General features: G+C 47.7%; 1 protein-coding gene across 1 annotated transcript in view; it reads right to left on the bottom strand.

Annotated features, from left to right (window-relative positions):
- PHLDB2 (pleckstrin homology like domain family B member 2) overlaps positions 1–4,405 on the bottom strand; it is a 61,944-nt gene extending 57,539 nt beyond the window's left edge. The window contains exon 1 of the mRNA XM_068163091.1: positions 4,331–4,405. The gene's annotated coding sequence lies outside the window, so the exon portion shown is untranslated. The remainder of the gene's footprint in view (positions 1–4,330) is intronic.
- Between the last annotated feature and the right edge of the window lie 7,658 nt (positions 4,406–12,063).

Here is a 12,063-nt window from a genome sequence, read left to right as displayed (position 1 = left end):
GCACAGGGTGTTTCAGTTCCCAAAGCTCACAGCTTGGCACCTTCACCAACACAAAATAAATCAACAATCAAATACTCCTGAAGCAGATTTGACTAAGTCACTCCCTTGCGACCCTGCGGGTTTCCGATGTGGAAAAGGGAGCGGCAGAGGAAGTCGTTCTCAGGGCTTTTCCTCTGAGAAATCACCATGTCAGACACTAAGAGAAGAGGCACAGAAAGGGCAGTGCAAGCACAGAACAGAAAACACTCTGACCAGCTTCACCCCCCTCATAAGCCACATTCATTTCACTGGAATGACTACCCCCAGCCACTCCAAAAACTGCACCAAAACGTGACATGTTAAATTACTCTGTCCAATTGCATAAGCACAATTCCCTCCTTGAGGAGCACTGATGTTGTAGGTATTGTCAGATAAATTTCCAGTGGAGGGAAACCATGTAATCATTTTAATCAGGTCATGACAACTGACAATTTCAAGTGCACATCAGGAACGAAACCATTCATTGTGGTGTAAATACCATCGCTTGGTCACTACACATTGAGCACTAAACCACTGACGTAAGACATCAACCACTGAGTGTGTCCAAATGAAAACAGCAGTGAAAAGGTTGCAGCCTTTTAACTTTTGTGCCATAGCTGCTACTCTTATCTGGAGCTGAAACTGTTAAAGGACACTTTGCAACACATCTGCTCTCAGTCCTATGCATTTGGTAGAACAAGCGATGAGACCACCTACTCTAATGGCACATTCATTCTCACAGACATCACTGCTACCATGTTAGCTGCAGTCACACAAACCACATCACACAAACCACTGTTTCATCTGGAGTGGTTCACTGAGATCAGCTGAGGTGAGAAGGGGAGTTCATTCCTTTTTGCTAGAAGGAAAGCCATCGACAGAAGAGATTTCTGCTAAAACAATGAACTCCTTTCTTCAGGCAGAAAAACAGGGCTAGCAGAGAACAAACCAACCTCAAGTCATGCTCCTCTCTCCTGTCTTGGTATCTTTATGGTAGTTAAGCTTTAAGATTCATTCCACACTGGTAACGACCAGCTGCCTGGTGTTATTCTGACGCTATTTAATTTACTTCTTTCCTACTGACAATCTCAGTGCACTCTATAAAGATCTGCAAATCCAGACTTCAAAAGCTCACACAGCCATGGCAAACATAAAGCTCTACTGGTGGCTGGTGGACTGTGGTTGTTCACATCTCATTTTGCAGACTAACAAACCCCCAAACAAGCCATGTAGCTGGTGTAGGGATAGATGTACACAAATATTCTAAGACCAATATAATTCTTACTCCCTCAGCCCAGAAAATACAATCTTTCTTAATCTAAAGTGTCAGGATGGGAGCTGAGAAAAAACCCAATAATGAATACACAGGAGGTAGGTAATCTAAGCAGCTAGGAAAACTCATCAGAAGAGTTTCAAAAATCATTTACTGTTTTATTTTTTCCTGGCCTTCTTGGCTGACCTTACCTTCCCCCCCCGTCTATTGCTTTTCCCCACTCTCTCAGGCAACCTTTGCCCATGATCTGCTTTCCTGTGCACTGATTTCTTTCACCACCACTTTGTGTCTGTCACTTCCTTTTGTTAATCAGCTCTCTGCAGTGCCCACTTAACCTGACAGTTTCTGTCTCTTTCATTTAATTTGCCCATTTCTCCTCAATTTATCTCTTCCTGAAGATGCTTGCCCCATATTTCCAAATGTCCCCTCCAGCTCTTTCAGGCTTCGTCATTCCCCAGCACTCTCAGGGCAGAAGTAAACACTTCTGTCACACTTGCTGGGCAAACCACATCATGACAGTGACAAATGGCATCCGCTGTGGCTGTTGTGCTACCAAGTCGTGGTCCTGCCCACACAAACCCAGGCCAGCACTGATCAGCAACTCCCAGGGCTGTGTTCTCCCAAGTAAGGGACCGTATCTGCAGTTACAGCATCTAATGTCATTAAGGAAGTCAAATAAAATAGTTCACTTCAAAACTGATCCCACCTGCAGGAGACCTGAGTATGAAAAATTAAGCCTGGCCACATTTATTGAGTTTGCTCCTACACTGCAGCCTCTGGAGAACCATCTAAAGGGGGAAATTCCCCTTGGCATCTTGGAGGTGTGCCACCAGTCTAAACCAAAACCGAAATGAACAGCATCTGCTCTAGACACCCAAAAGAGGGCATTGTCTTAGAGCTTTTAGTTCAGAGGGAAGCACTGATTGCTACAGTGGCAGCTACTCACATCAGAACGAACCATTTAACAAACTGAAATGGAGAGAACACTCCACATACAGTGAACATTAATTCCTTCACAAAAAGTCGCCAGCAGTTCCCCTCCTTCACTATTTCAGCTTTCCTCTGGAATTCCAAACGGAAAAGATAGACAAGACCTTCCCATCCAAATCCCTTTAGCCCTTCTGATCCAACTCCAGCCTCAAGGTGGACCTGCAACCTTTACCTCACCCATCCTGTTTCCTATCTAAAAATCAAAATATTTCACATTTTTCACAATGGACTTTGTTCCTTCCCAACAGCAGTCAACTGGTGCCTCTGAGTATTTGCAAGGAGCTGGCTGCTAATTGCATCTGATAAGCACAGACAGCAACCAATATAGGAAAAAAAAAAAAAGGAAAAAATTACTATTCTTCCTGTCCTGATTGCTGCCAAAGGTTTCCATTCCCTCACAAAAAAAGAGTCAATTTAACATTTGTCAAAACGGAAGGGAAATAAATTCCTTGTGTGGAAAAGGTACTGCTTCAAGTGAACAAAAAATGGTACTGCTGGCTCTGTGAATTATATAATTACTGGACTCTTTCTCTGTTACTCTCTTAGCTCAGCCTACCCCTCCTCTTGACAGCAGAGCTAGGCACTATTCCATGTTCTGATTATTTCATCTCCTTTCTCTCCCACAATCCTTCCTTCTGCTGTGGGGAAGCAAGTTCATCCTTATCCTTTCTGATTCCATTCAGCGCTACCGTGGCTTACCTTGTCCAATCTCCCTTGCTTCCCCACATTAACACCTTATCTTTGGGGACCTTATCTAGGAGAACGTAAAGCAAGACAAAAAATTGGGAAGTTCACCAAACGTGGGAACTCACAGAACTGCCTCTCTCCTCGTCCTCTTTTCCCATAAGAGAGGGGACGTGGGGCACAAAGATTCGATATTCACCATGTTCTGACTGGCACCATGTCCCCTCAGCTGCCCTGGAGAGACAGCCGTGGAGGACTCGGGCACAGGCAGAGCCAAGGCGTGCAGAGATGACACATTGGCAGGATGAGCATTTGTGAGAAAAGAAACTGACAACAGCCGTGTAAGTTCACACAAGCACTCGGCGGTGGGAGCAGCAAGCCCATCTCTTCAAGCCTTTATGTAAGCACAGCCAGTCTGTTTGCACTGCAGCACATGGGGACATTCCTCAGGCAGCGCCGGGGCAAGAGAAGGCGCGGGGGCTGTTTGCAGCCTCTTCCTCCTCTGGCTGGAGGCAGCAGGTAGCTGCGCAGGCTGACCCCACGACCGAGAGTGCAACTCGGGGCGGCACCGGAGCGCACCCCGGCCGCTGACAGGGCTACACGATGGAGGGACGTAGAGCTCCAAACGTGTCAGGGGAGATGGAGCCAAGCCCCCGGTTCCCGCAAGCCGTGCGACACGATGCCGGGTGCCTGCTGCTGAACTTCAGCGCTGCCGAGGCGCACCCACACCCAGAACCGACCCAGCCCCGAGCACTCAGCTCCGCCGGGTATGGAGCTTCGCACCGCCGTAGGCGGCTTTAAAAGCCACCGGCTAACAAAGAGGCGCGGACAAAGAGCCCCGTCCTGCCTCTCCCCCGCACCAGGTAGCTGACTGACGGCGGCAAAGCCAGCCAAGCCCCGCCGCTCCTTCCGTGCCTCCGGCACGCCGAGCCCCTGCCGCTGGCCAGGTTAGAAGCTTTGCTCGCCGGCAGGGTCGCGGCAGCTCCTGCCAGCACCGTGGGGAAACACCCGGACAAAGAGGAAGAGGCGACTGGCGCCGAGAGGGACCTGGGGGAAGCCCCATCCCTTTTAGGTGCAGGGTCTCCTACAAGCCGGGCGGCAAGGGGAGAGCCGGCCGTATCCACCCGTCAGAAAAGCGAAGGGCCGGGAAGGCGATGGACACAAACTCTCCGCAAAGTAGCCCAAACCCGAGGGCAGCTGCGAGCAGCTGTGCTGGCAGCAGCTCGCATTCTAAGTACCCAGCAACGACCCTCTCCCCCTTCCCGCGGGCAGCTCTGCAGAGCTCCGCCGCCTCCGGCGGGGCCGCTCCGGCCCCGGCGAGCTACAGTCACCCCTGGAACCGGCGCTCCCAGGCCTCGCACTCACCGCCACCGCTGCCCCGCGCATCCCGCCGCCAGCGCCACCGCCCGCCGCCGGGAGCCGCCCCCCGCGGCAGCCAGCACCGCCCCGCGCAGGGGCGCGCCCACCCCCGGCGGGGCTGGGGCGTGGGGCACCCCCGCGGGCCGAATGGTTCGGTCTCCTCAGGCCGGGGTCGCGGCAGCGGGGTGGCCCAAGAGAAGCCGGGAGGGGGTGGGTGGGGAGAGGGGAAGGCGGGACGGGACGGTGGAAGGAGGATCGGGGAAAGGGGGAACGTGCGCGGGGACGTCCGCGGAGCGGGGCTCAGCCGGCGGGGCCGTGCAGCGGGGCGGCCGCTGGCGCTTCACGAGGCGCCGGGCAATTTGCTGCCCGCGGGATGAGCTGAGCAAACAGGGCGGCTCCGGGAAGGCGCGGTTTTCCTTGCCTGGGGCTGGGGGTGCGCTTACCTGCGCCCTCCCTGCTCGTCCTCCTCAGCGCCGGGGAGCCGTGCTGGAGAGCGGGCTTGACCTGCACCCTCTTAGTTGCCGGGCGAAGCGGAGCTGCTCTATGTCCCGCTCAAGTGTCCCTATTGCTTGCCGCAGCTCGGGGTCATACCCTGCTGCCGCCTGCCAGAAGCCTTCCTGCGCTGTAACCGTCTCTGGAAAGCACACAGATGTGCACGGGTGTGTGCGTGCATACAGAGTCACATACATCTCTAGGTACAGACACGCAGGCCAGCCAGGCCCGTGTGCCAGCAAAGAATGCATGCAGGGAGGTGCTGCCACCACCAGCAGTTTGCTGTCCTGAAGTGGGAAAAGGGCTGGTGATCCTGGACAGAACTTTCAAACCAAAGTGAGCACGCAAACCGACACTGCCTGGCAAAGTGTGTTTGCCCCAGCAGCATGGCTGCCCTGCCCTGGTTTGGCAAGGGGCTGGAGTGGTGAGCCAGGCCCCGCAGAGGTGCCTACAAGAGGAGGCTGCTCAGTGACAGAGGTAGAGATGCTAACAAAAAGAACAAAAAGCCTCTGGGGTGGTGTCTTCCCACCCTGGGACCAAGGGGTGCTGGTCCCAGGGTGGGGTGTACAGCAGACCCTCACTCCTGGAGTGCATGTACAGTGTTTGCTCAGTGAGGGAAGCTGCAGCAAGGAGAGCTGTGAGCTCAGGGCTGCTCAGGGCAGTGAGCCAGGGTGTCTGCACAGCAAGCTTGTTCCGTGCTGTGTGGCCTCACTACACTACCTGTCCCTGCACCTTTCCAAACAAGGAAAAGGGCTCCTGGAGCTTGAAGCTCACACAGCACTTGGCAGATGTCACCTGCCACTATGGTCTGTTCCCACCCACCATGGGGAAATGAAGGCTCATGGTGATCAGGTTCCTGCCCTGCATGTTCCAAGGGATGTTTTACTTGGCTAAAACCGTTATTTTATTGCACTGTAAACTCTGTAATAACTCATTACAATCTGGAATCTGCACAGTAACACCCACAGTACCGGAGGATATTAAACAATAAATGGCCTTAGCCGTCTGGTGTCTACTGTAGTTTATGAATAAGACAAGCTTTTGAGACTAATTAATAGCCAGAATCTAGATGAGCTCTTCTCTAATGCCTCCCCAAAAGACTGAGTGCTTCATTTACTACCAGTGCTGAACATGGGTCTTCCATGTTATTCACTAAACAAGCAAAGAGGAGTACGCACAGGCAGAAAACAGAGGCATATATTTTAACAAGTCAGAGTTAAGGACAGGAAATGCTCACAGCTAACTTTTAACCCTGCTGGACCCAAAAGCAGTCAGCTGTTCTTTTGCCTCACATGATCTTCCTTTTCCTTTTAAGTGGGAAAACTTGCAGTCTGCAAAAGTCTTCCCAGGGAAAATGTTGCCTAGTAGGACAGAAAGGAGTCACTTTGCACTTGCAGTCAAACTGCAAGGTTAAAGGACTTTTGATAAGATGACCAAAAGGTTTCTTTAGTTGGTTCCTACACAGCAGGTGAGGTGGCAGCAAAGCTGGGTCAGGCAGAGCATGTGTTTACCTTTACACTTGTACACCAGGAGAACTTTATCTGAGTTAGTGTCACCTGTTTCTCGGCAGCAAAGGAAAGAAAAGGAGTAAAGCTAATTTCTCAACTGACAACCAGCCGTAGTTGAGGCCCTAAAACTTGAGAAGTTGGAATATCTAACAGAAAATGGCCTGGCAATTTAAAAACAAACAAAAACCCAATATCCTGGACATTTTATGAATAGGAAATACTTAAAAAAATAACAAGTGAAACTCCAAAAACTAAAGAGCTGAATCCTGCTATTCACAGAAAGTCAGGGAAAAGGATGTGGAAACTTGCACAAGAGCTATGGGTCATAGGGGGGTTCAGCAGTCCACTTAGCTAGCTTTAACTGTTTTCATGGCAGTTGCATGGCTACACCAGCTCTAGCTTTTAAAATCCTCCACCCTGAGTATGCAAGCATGCCCAATAAAAGTTTAGTTTCCATGGCAATTCATACAAGTAGAAGTCAAATGTTGGAATGCTTGCAAGAAGTATGCTCTAATCAGGAGCACTGAGAATGGAGATAAATAAAACACTTCAATGCCATTCTGTAACATGGAAGGAAAGATCATTTCACTCACCAGAACTGAAGTCACTTCTGAGCAGGCACCTGCACTCACAACCTGTACATTTCCTGGTCACTTACCTTTACAGATTTTATCCACATCAGGTGTGAACATGACTGCATTGCTGTCACATGAGCCAGAGCCCACAGCTGGGAGTTGGTTCAGGCATTATGCTGCCTGCAGGAGACAATACCCAGCCTGACAAACTCAGCTGAGATAAAGCTACCCACTGATGACTCGGTGCAGTTACACCCAGTCTTTTCTTTGGTGGCAAAACTTGTCTGGTTTCCTCCCTTTCCTGTCTTAACTATTCTTTTGGGTTCCCACTCTATAGTTTGTGACCTTGTTTGGTGGACTGATGCAATTATTTTTGAAAAGCAGATAAAGAAAATTATCCATGGTGAAACCTCTTCCTTCCCTGCACCTCTACCCCTTCTGTGAAAGGTCCAAGTACCTGCATTATAGTCCTTGATTGAGGAGAAGAGGAATCCCCTACATCTGAGCAGCTGTGCTTGAGAATGAGCCTCTGTGTCTTGAACTGGCATCACTAATACACCAATGGATTAGTAAATTACACTACTTTCGAACAAAAATGTCACAATCTATGAAGATTCAGTGCTTTCCAGCACAAACTATGAAGGTGTAAAGATTCAGTGCTTTCCAGCATGTAACAAGAGCATTTGGAATAATATAATAATAATAAACAACCAGGTTGGAAGAGACCTTCAAGATCATCGTGTCCAACCCATCAACCAATCCAACCCACCTAAACAACTAACCCATGGCACCAAGCACCCCATCAAGTCTCCTCCTGAACACCTCCAATGATGGTGACTCCACCACCTCCCCAGGCAGCCCATTCCAATGGACAATCACTCTCTCTGTGTAGAACTTCTTCCTAACATCCAACCTAAACCTCCCCTGGTGCAGCCTGAGACTGTCTCCTCTTGTTCTGGTGCTGGCTGCCTGGGAGAAGAGACCAACATCCACCTGTCTACAACTTCCCTTCAGGTAGTTGTTCTTTTCAGGTAGTTCAGGTAGTTCCTGAGTGAAGAAACCCAGCTGTTGCAGAATAAAACTACACGAGTGTTTATAGCTTGAAAAGCACAGCGGTCACAAGGATAACTTCTGGTGAAACATCGAGGCAAGCAAGGATTCTTCTGTTGTAACTCCCTCAAAGGCATTTTGAGAGAGAGTGTAGCAGCCTAGATCCTAGGTACTGAAAGAGACTTGATTTTTAAGGCTTCTTGGGAATCTCTGCAAAAATAAGGCGGCAACCTGGTGCACACCTCCACTCATCAGTACCATTCCAGAAGAAAAGAATCATGCTCAGTAGGTACACTGCTCATCCAAGGTAAATACCTAAAAATCCCTGAGTGCAGCACACACCAGAGGTGCAGCAAACAATAAAATGCAAGCTGAAGCTCAGCCAGCGACCTGTTCTTGTGACTTGGCCTGAAACGTTCTGAAATTGTCACAGAAGACCTATCAAGAGGAAACTGCCTGGGCAAAATTAGTTATATGAGTAATCAAATCTCATGCTCCAGGGCACAAGTCAATTGCTGGAAGGGTCAAGAAAGGAATTTCCTCATTCTCTTCCTTTGCACAGTTGTACACAATTAACTGGGTTGTAATTGCAAGGCAAGAAAGCAGTTAGGTTGTGCATTCCTCTGAGTCATCAAGTGCTGGCTGCTTTTGCAGCTGAATTGGGAGCTTAAGGTCTGGTAGGGTGGGTTTTGCTGCGCTGCTGTGAGGCTTTGCCTAGATGCTCAGCGCAGTTGTGAGGTCTTCGATGCTGGCTGTCTTGCTCAGAGTACTGCTGCACTGCAGAGCTACCATTAAAGTGAGGGTTTGACTCATTTAGATGGTTAGTTTTCTGTTGGTAATACATAGTTACCTTAAAAATGGCTGTATGGATGAATTGCACAACTCAAAATGACTCACTTAAGTAGTAGCAATGCTGTAGCCATAATGTAGCCTGAAGACACAAACAAGACAAGATTTGTTGTAAAGGTAACCATTTTTTGTTAAAGCAACTAGACTTTTTAGTGCCATAAAAGGTCATGCTATTTCTTCTTTCCATAGAGTATTTTAGCAATCAAGAGGATTTTTCTAACCCAGGCCAGACGTTGCTCTGCTTCAAATCACAAGAGCACTGCCCTATTAGCTTTTGTGTGGCTCTCTGTCTTGGCAGCTGATTAATTGCTTCCCTTTGCTAGGATCAGCCTGCTTCTGTCAATGGGAGGGGTTTAGGCCTTAATTAGCCAACTGTGATACTGCAGCTAAGCTCACAACAGTATTAGTAAAGGTTTTCTGTACACAAGTACCTTCTTGATATGTGATCTGTGGGCAAACATGTTGGGGACTGCAAGCACTAGGTCTACAGACTACATCTTGGTCCACACTCCTCATAGATGTTAAGGCAGCAGGCAATGGTTGGCAGAAGAGTTGGTGCAAATGCCACAGCTACAGAGGTTTACAATTATAGTCACAGATTAGGGCAGCTAATAATTTTGTACTCAGTGGCTGGATAGAAGGGGTTTCTTCATCCTACAGTTGCCTTCTTCTAGACTTGTGGTTTTTCCCAGAAAGCTATAAGCTGATCCATAAATTCTCAAAAGCACTTGAGTTTGGGGCTTTATGATTTGTCTCTGATGCCTAACCAGTAAAGTTTTCTCTTCTCCTTTAGTCTCTATCCTTATTTATCAAATCTGGGTATCTTTATCTATCTAACATCTATACCTACCATATCTATATCTAAGAAATCTTTATACATCTAACAACATGGTGGGTCATGCAAGCGAGAGTGCTTTCTGCAGTAGGGAATTAAAAGACATCTAAACACATTTAAGCCACTTCTCTGAGAAGAAAAGCCACAAGAAAGCTCAGTGGGAGCAGAGTGTGGGACACAAGAACCCAAGATACCACTTCAGTTTCACAGTTCATCTGGGTAAAGATAGATCTCTGTATTAAAATGAATACTCACATGGTGTTTTCCTTCCTGCAAAAAGATATTCAGGTGAAACTCAATTAATTAGTACAGAGTCAAAAGAGGTAAACCAACACATTTCTACCAAAAGGAGAGATGGTTGCCAAAACTTCTTTTATTCTGTTCAGCCATTTGGGCTGGAAGTGACATAGTGGCTTTCATAAAGGAAAAAGCTCCACCTAACAAAGTTTAGATAAAATATATCCTCAAAACTGATTCATGAGGCTGCCTTTGCTGACAAGTTATTTTATGTGCATTGAGGAGGGCTGTAAAGGTTTTTTTCTCAAGGGATGGCTTCCAAATGTGAATTTAAGTCCCATAAGCAGCACAAAGGATGACACAATATAGCTACTGTCCTGCACTAACAGGGGCAGTATAAGATGCTAAGATACTTTTTAGCCACAGCTATTTGGGATTTCCCCCCCCTCCAAACAGAGGTAGGGTTAAAAGCAACTGAAAAATACAAATTTTAACCATTTTCTCCCTATGTGGTTGAACACCTGTACAACAATATCATTCAACCTGGCCTTGAGCACTTCCTGGGAGGGGGCATCCACAACCTCCCTGGGCAACCTGTTCCAGTGTCTCACCACTCTCAATGTAAAGAATCTCTTCCTAATATCTCAGTCTGGGCTTGCAATCTGTGCCCACAACACCCTGTGAAATCCCCACTGACTGATGTAGGATTAGGCCCACAGGAAGCAATAAAACACGCTTGCTGATCCCAGAGTATGCCAGGAAATTAACATATGATCATCTTCAACACATTGTTTTAATACAGCATAATTTTGTGCTGTAATTTAAAGACCACTATGAAATCCAAGATAGGAAGCTGGGGGTGGTCTTACTTCTTTTTCACAATGTCTCGTTTGCACGTTGCATTTTCTCCCCCCCCCCCCCCCCCCCCACCTTTTTGTACTACTGAAACCTTAAAAGAGTCAGGGTGGCATCCCTGCATTCATGAACAACCACCTGTACTTTGGCTGCAAATTCACTGGACCATCCTGGAAACTAGAAACCTATTCTAACCAAGAAGAGAAATGCACTGTCTTGGTGACATGCATTGCCAGCACGATAGAAATCAAGCAGCAATATGAAATGGGGACACAAAAGTAGCCTGCATGAGCCAGGCAGTTAGTATATCAAGACAGGAAAGGGCTGACAGAAGCTCTTCACTGGACTTAGGAACAGTTTGTCATTAGCATGCTTTGTTAAACCTCAGAAGTTTAACAGCAGAAGAACATTTCTGTATGCCTCAGAACTCCTTCTTAGCTAAGGGAAGTTTCAGGTTCCCCTCCCCCCTTCATTTCTGGAGAGGCTGCCAAGTTTTCCCAGAGCTAAAAGCAACAACTTTCTGTGAAACGTTACTTCATGCTTCTGGTATTAATCTAATAGGAGGCTGGATGAGGAGGAGGGGGAAGCAGCAATGAGAGCTGATTTCCTGCCATGCGGTGGGAAGGGCATAGAAAATTCAGAGCTAACACTGATTTTAACAGCTGGATGACTGTTTTGGCTTTTACTTGCCACGGGAACAAGCAACTCCATCTATTTTCTGAGGGATTTTTTTTGTTCTAAAAAGAAAACAGACATCAAGCAAGAGGCAGAACAGAAAGGCTTGGAATGGTGAATTCCCTGCTTAAAGCACCCTATTCAACTGGGCTTGGAATAGCAGCACATTTTGCAAACTGCATCGCATTTTTGTAAGCATTTCTAATAAGAATCTTCGTGAAAACAGAAAATACACCAGGAAATCGTCTTGCTAATAAGCACTTCAACAAATATTTACTTGGGAAGTGCTCCAGCAACCACTTTGAAAAGAGCCTCAGTGGGTTTGAGGATCGTGCAGTCGGGACGTTGAATTAAAACTCCTCGACAGAGATGAAGAAAATAGAGCAAAGAGAGCCAAGTGCAAGCACACATCATAGAAGTCAAAGGCAACAGCCCTGTAGCAGCTCATAGCCATACACAACACACCCCAAAGAGCTGTGAGCAGCCCCTCTCCCAAGCACATTTGGGTCACTTCAGCCTCCATCCTCTGGATAAGTTCTTTATTAGGAAGGGCTTGGCTATTTATTCTAATAATAATTGTTGGGAGGGTAATGGCCACAAGTGCAAACTTCTGTCTTCACTATCCCACCCAACCAGCACCAGAACAAGAGGACACAGTCTCAG

This window comes from Melanerpes formicivorus, unplaced genomic scaffold, assembly GCF_026170545.1.
Source record: "Melanerpes formicivorus ecotype bairdi unplaced genomic scaffold, bMelFor1.0.p_v2 SCAF_70, whole genome shotgun sequence".
In the NCBI taxonomy this organism is placed as follows: domain Eukaryota; kingdom Metazoa; phylum Chordata; class Aves; order Piciformes; family Picidae; genus Melanerpes; species Melanerpes formicivorus.
The sequence above is the reverse complement of the archived record's forward strand: the minus strand, read 5'-3'. Positions and strand labels throughout refer to the sequence as shown.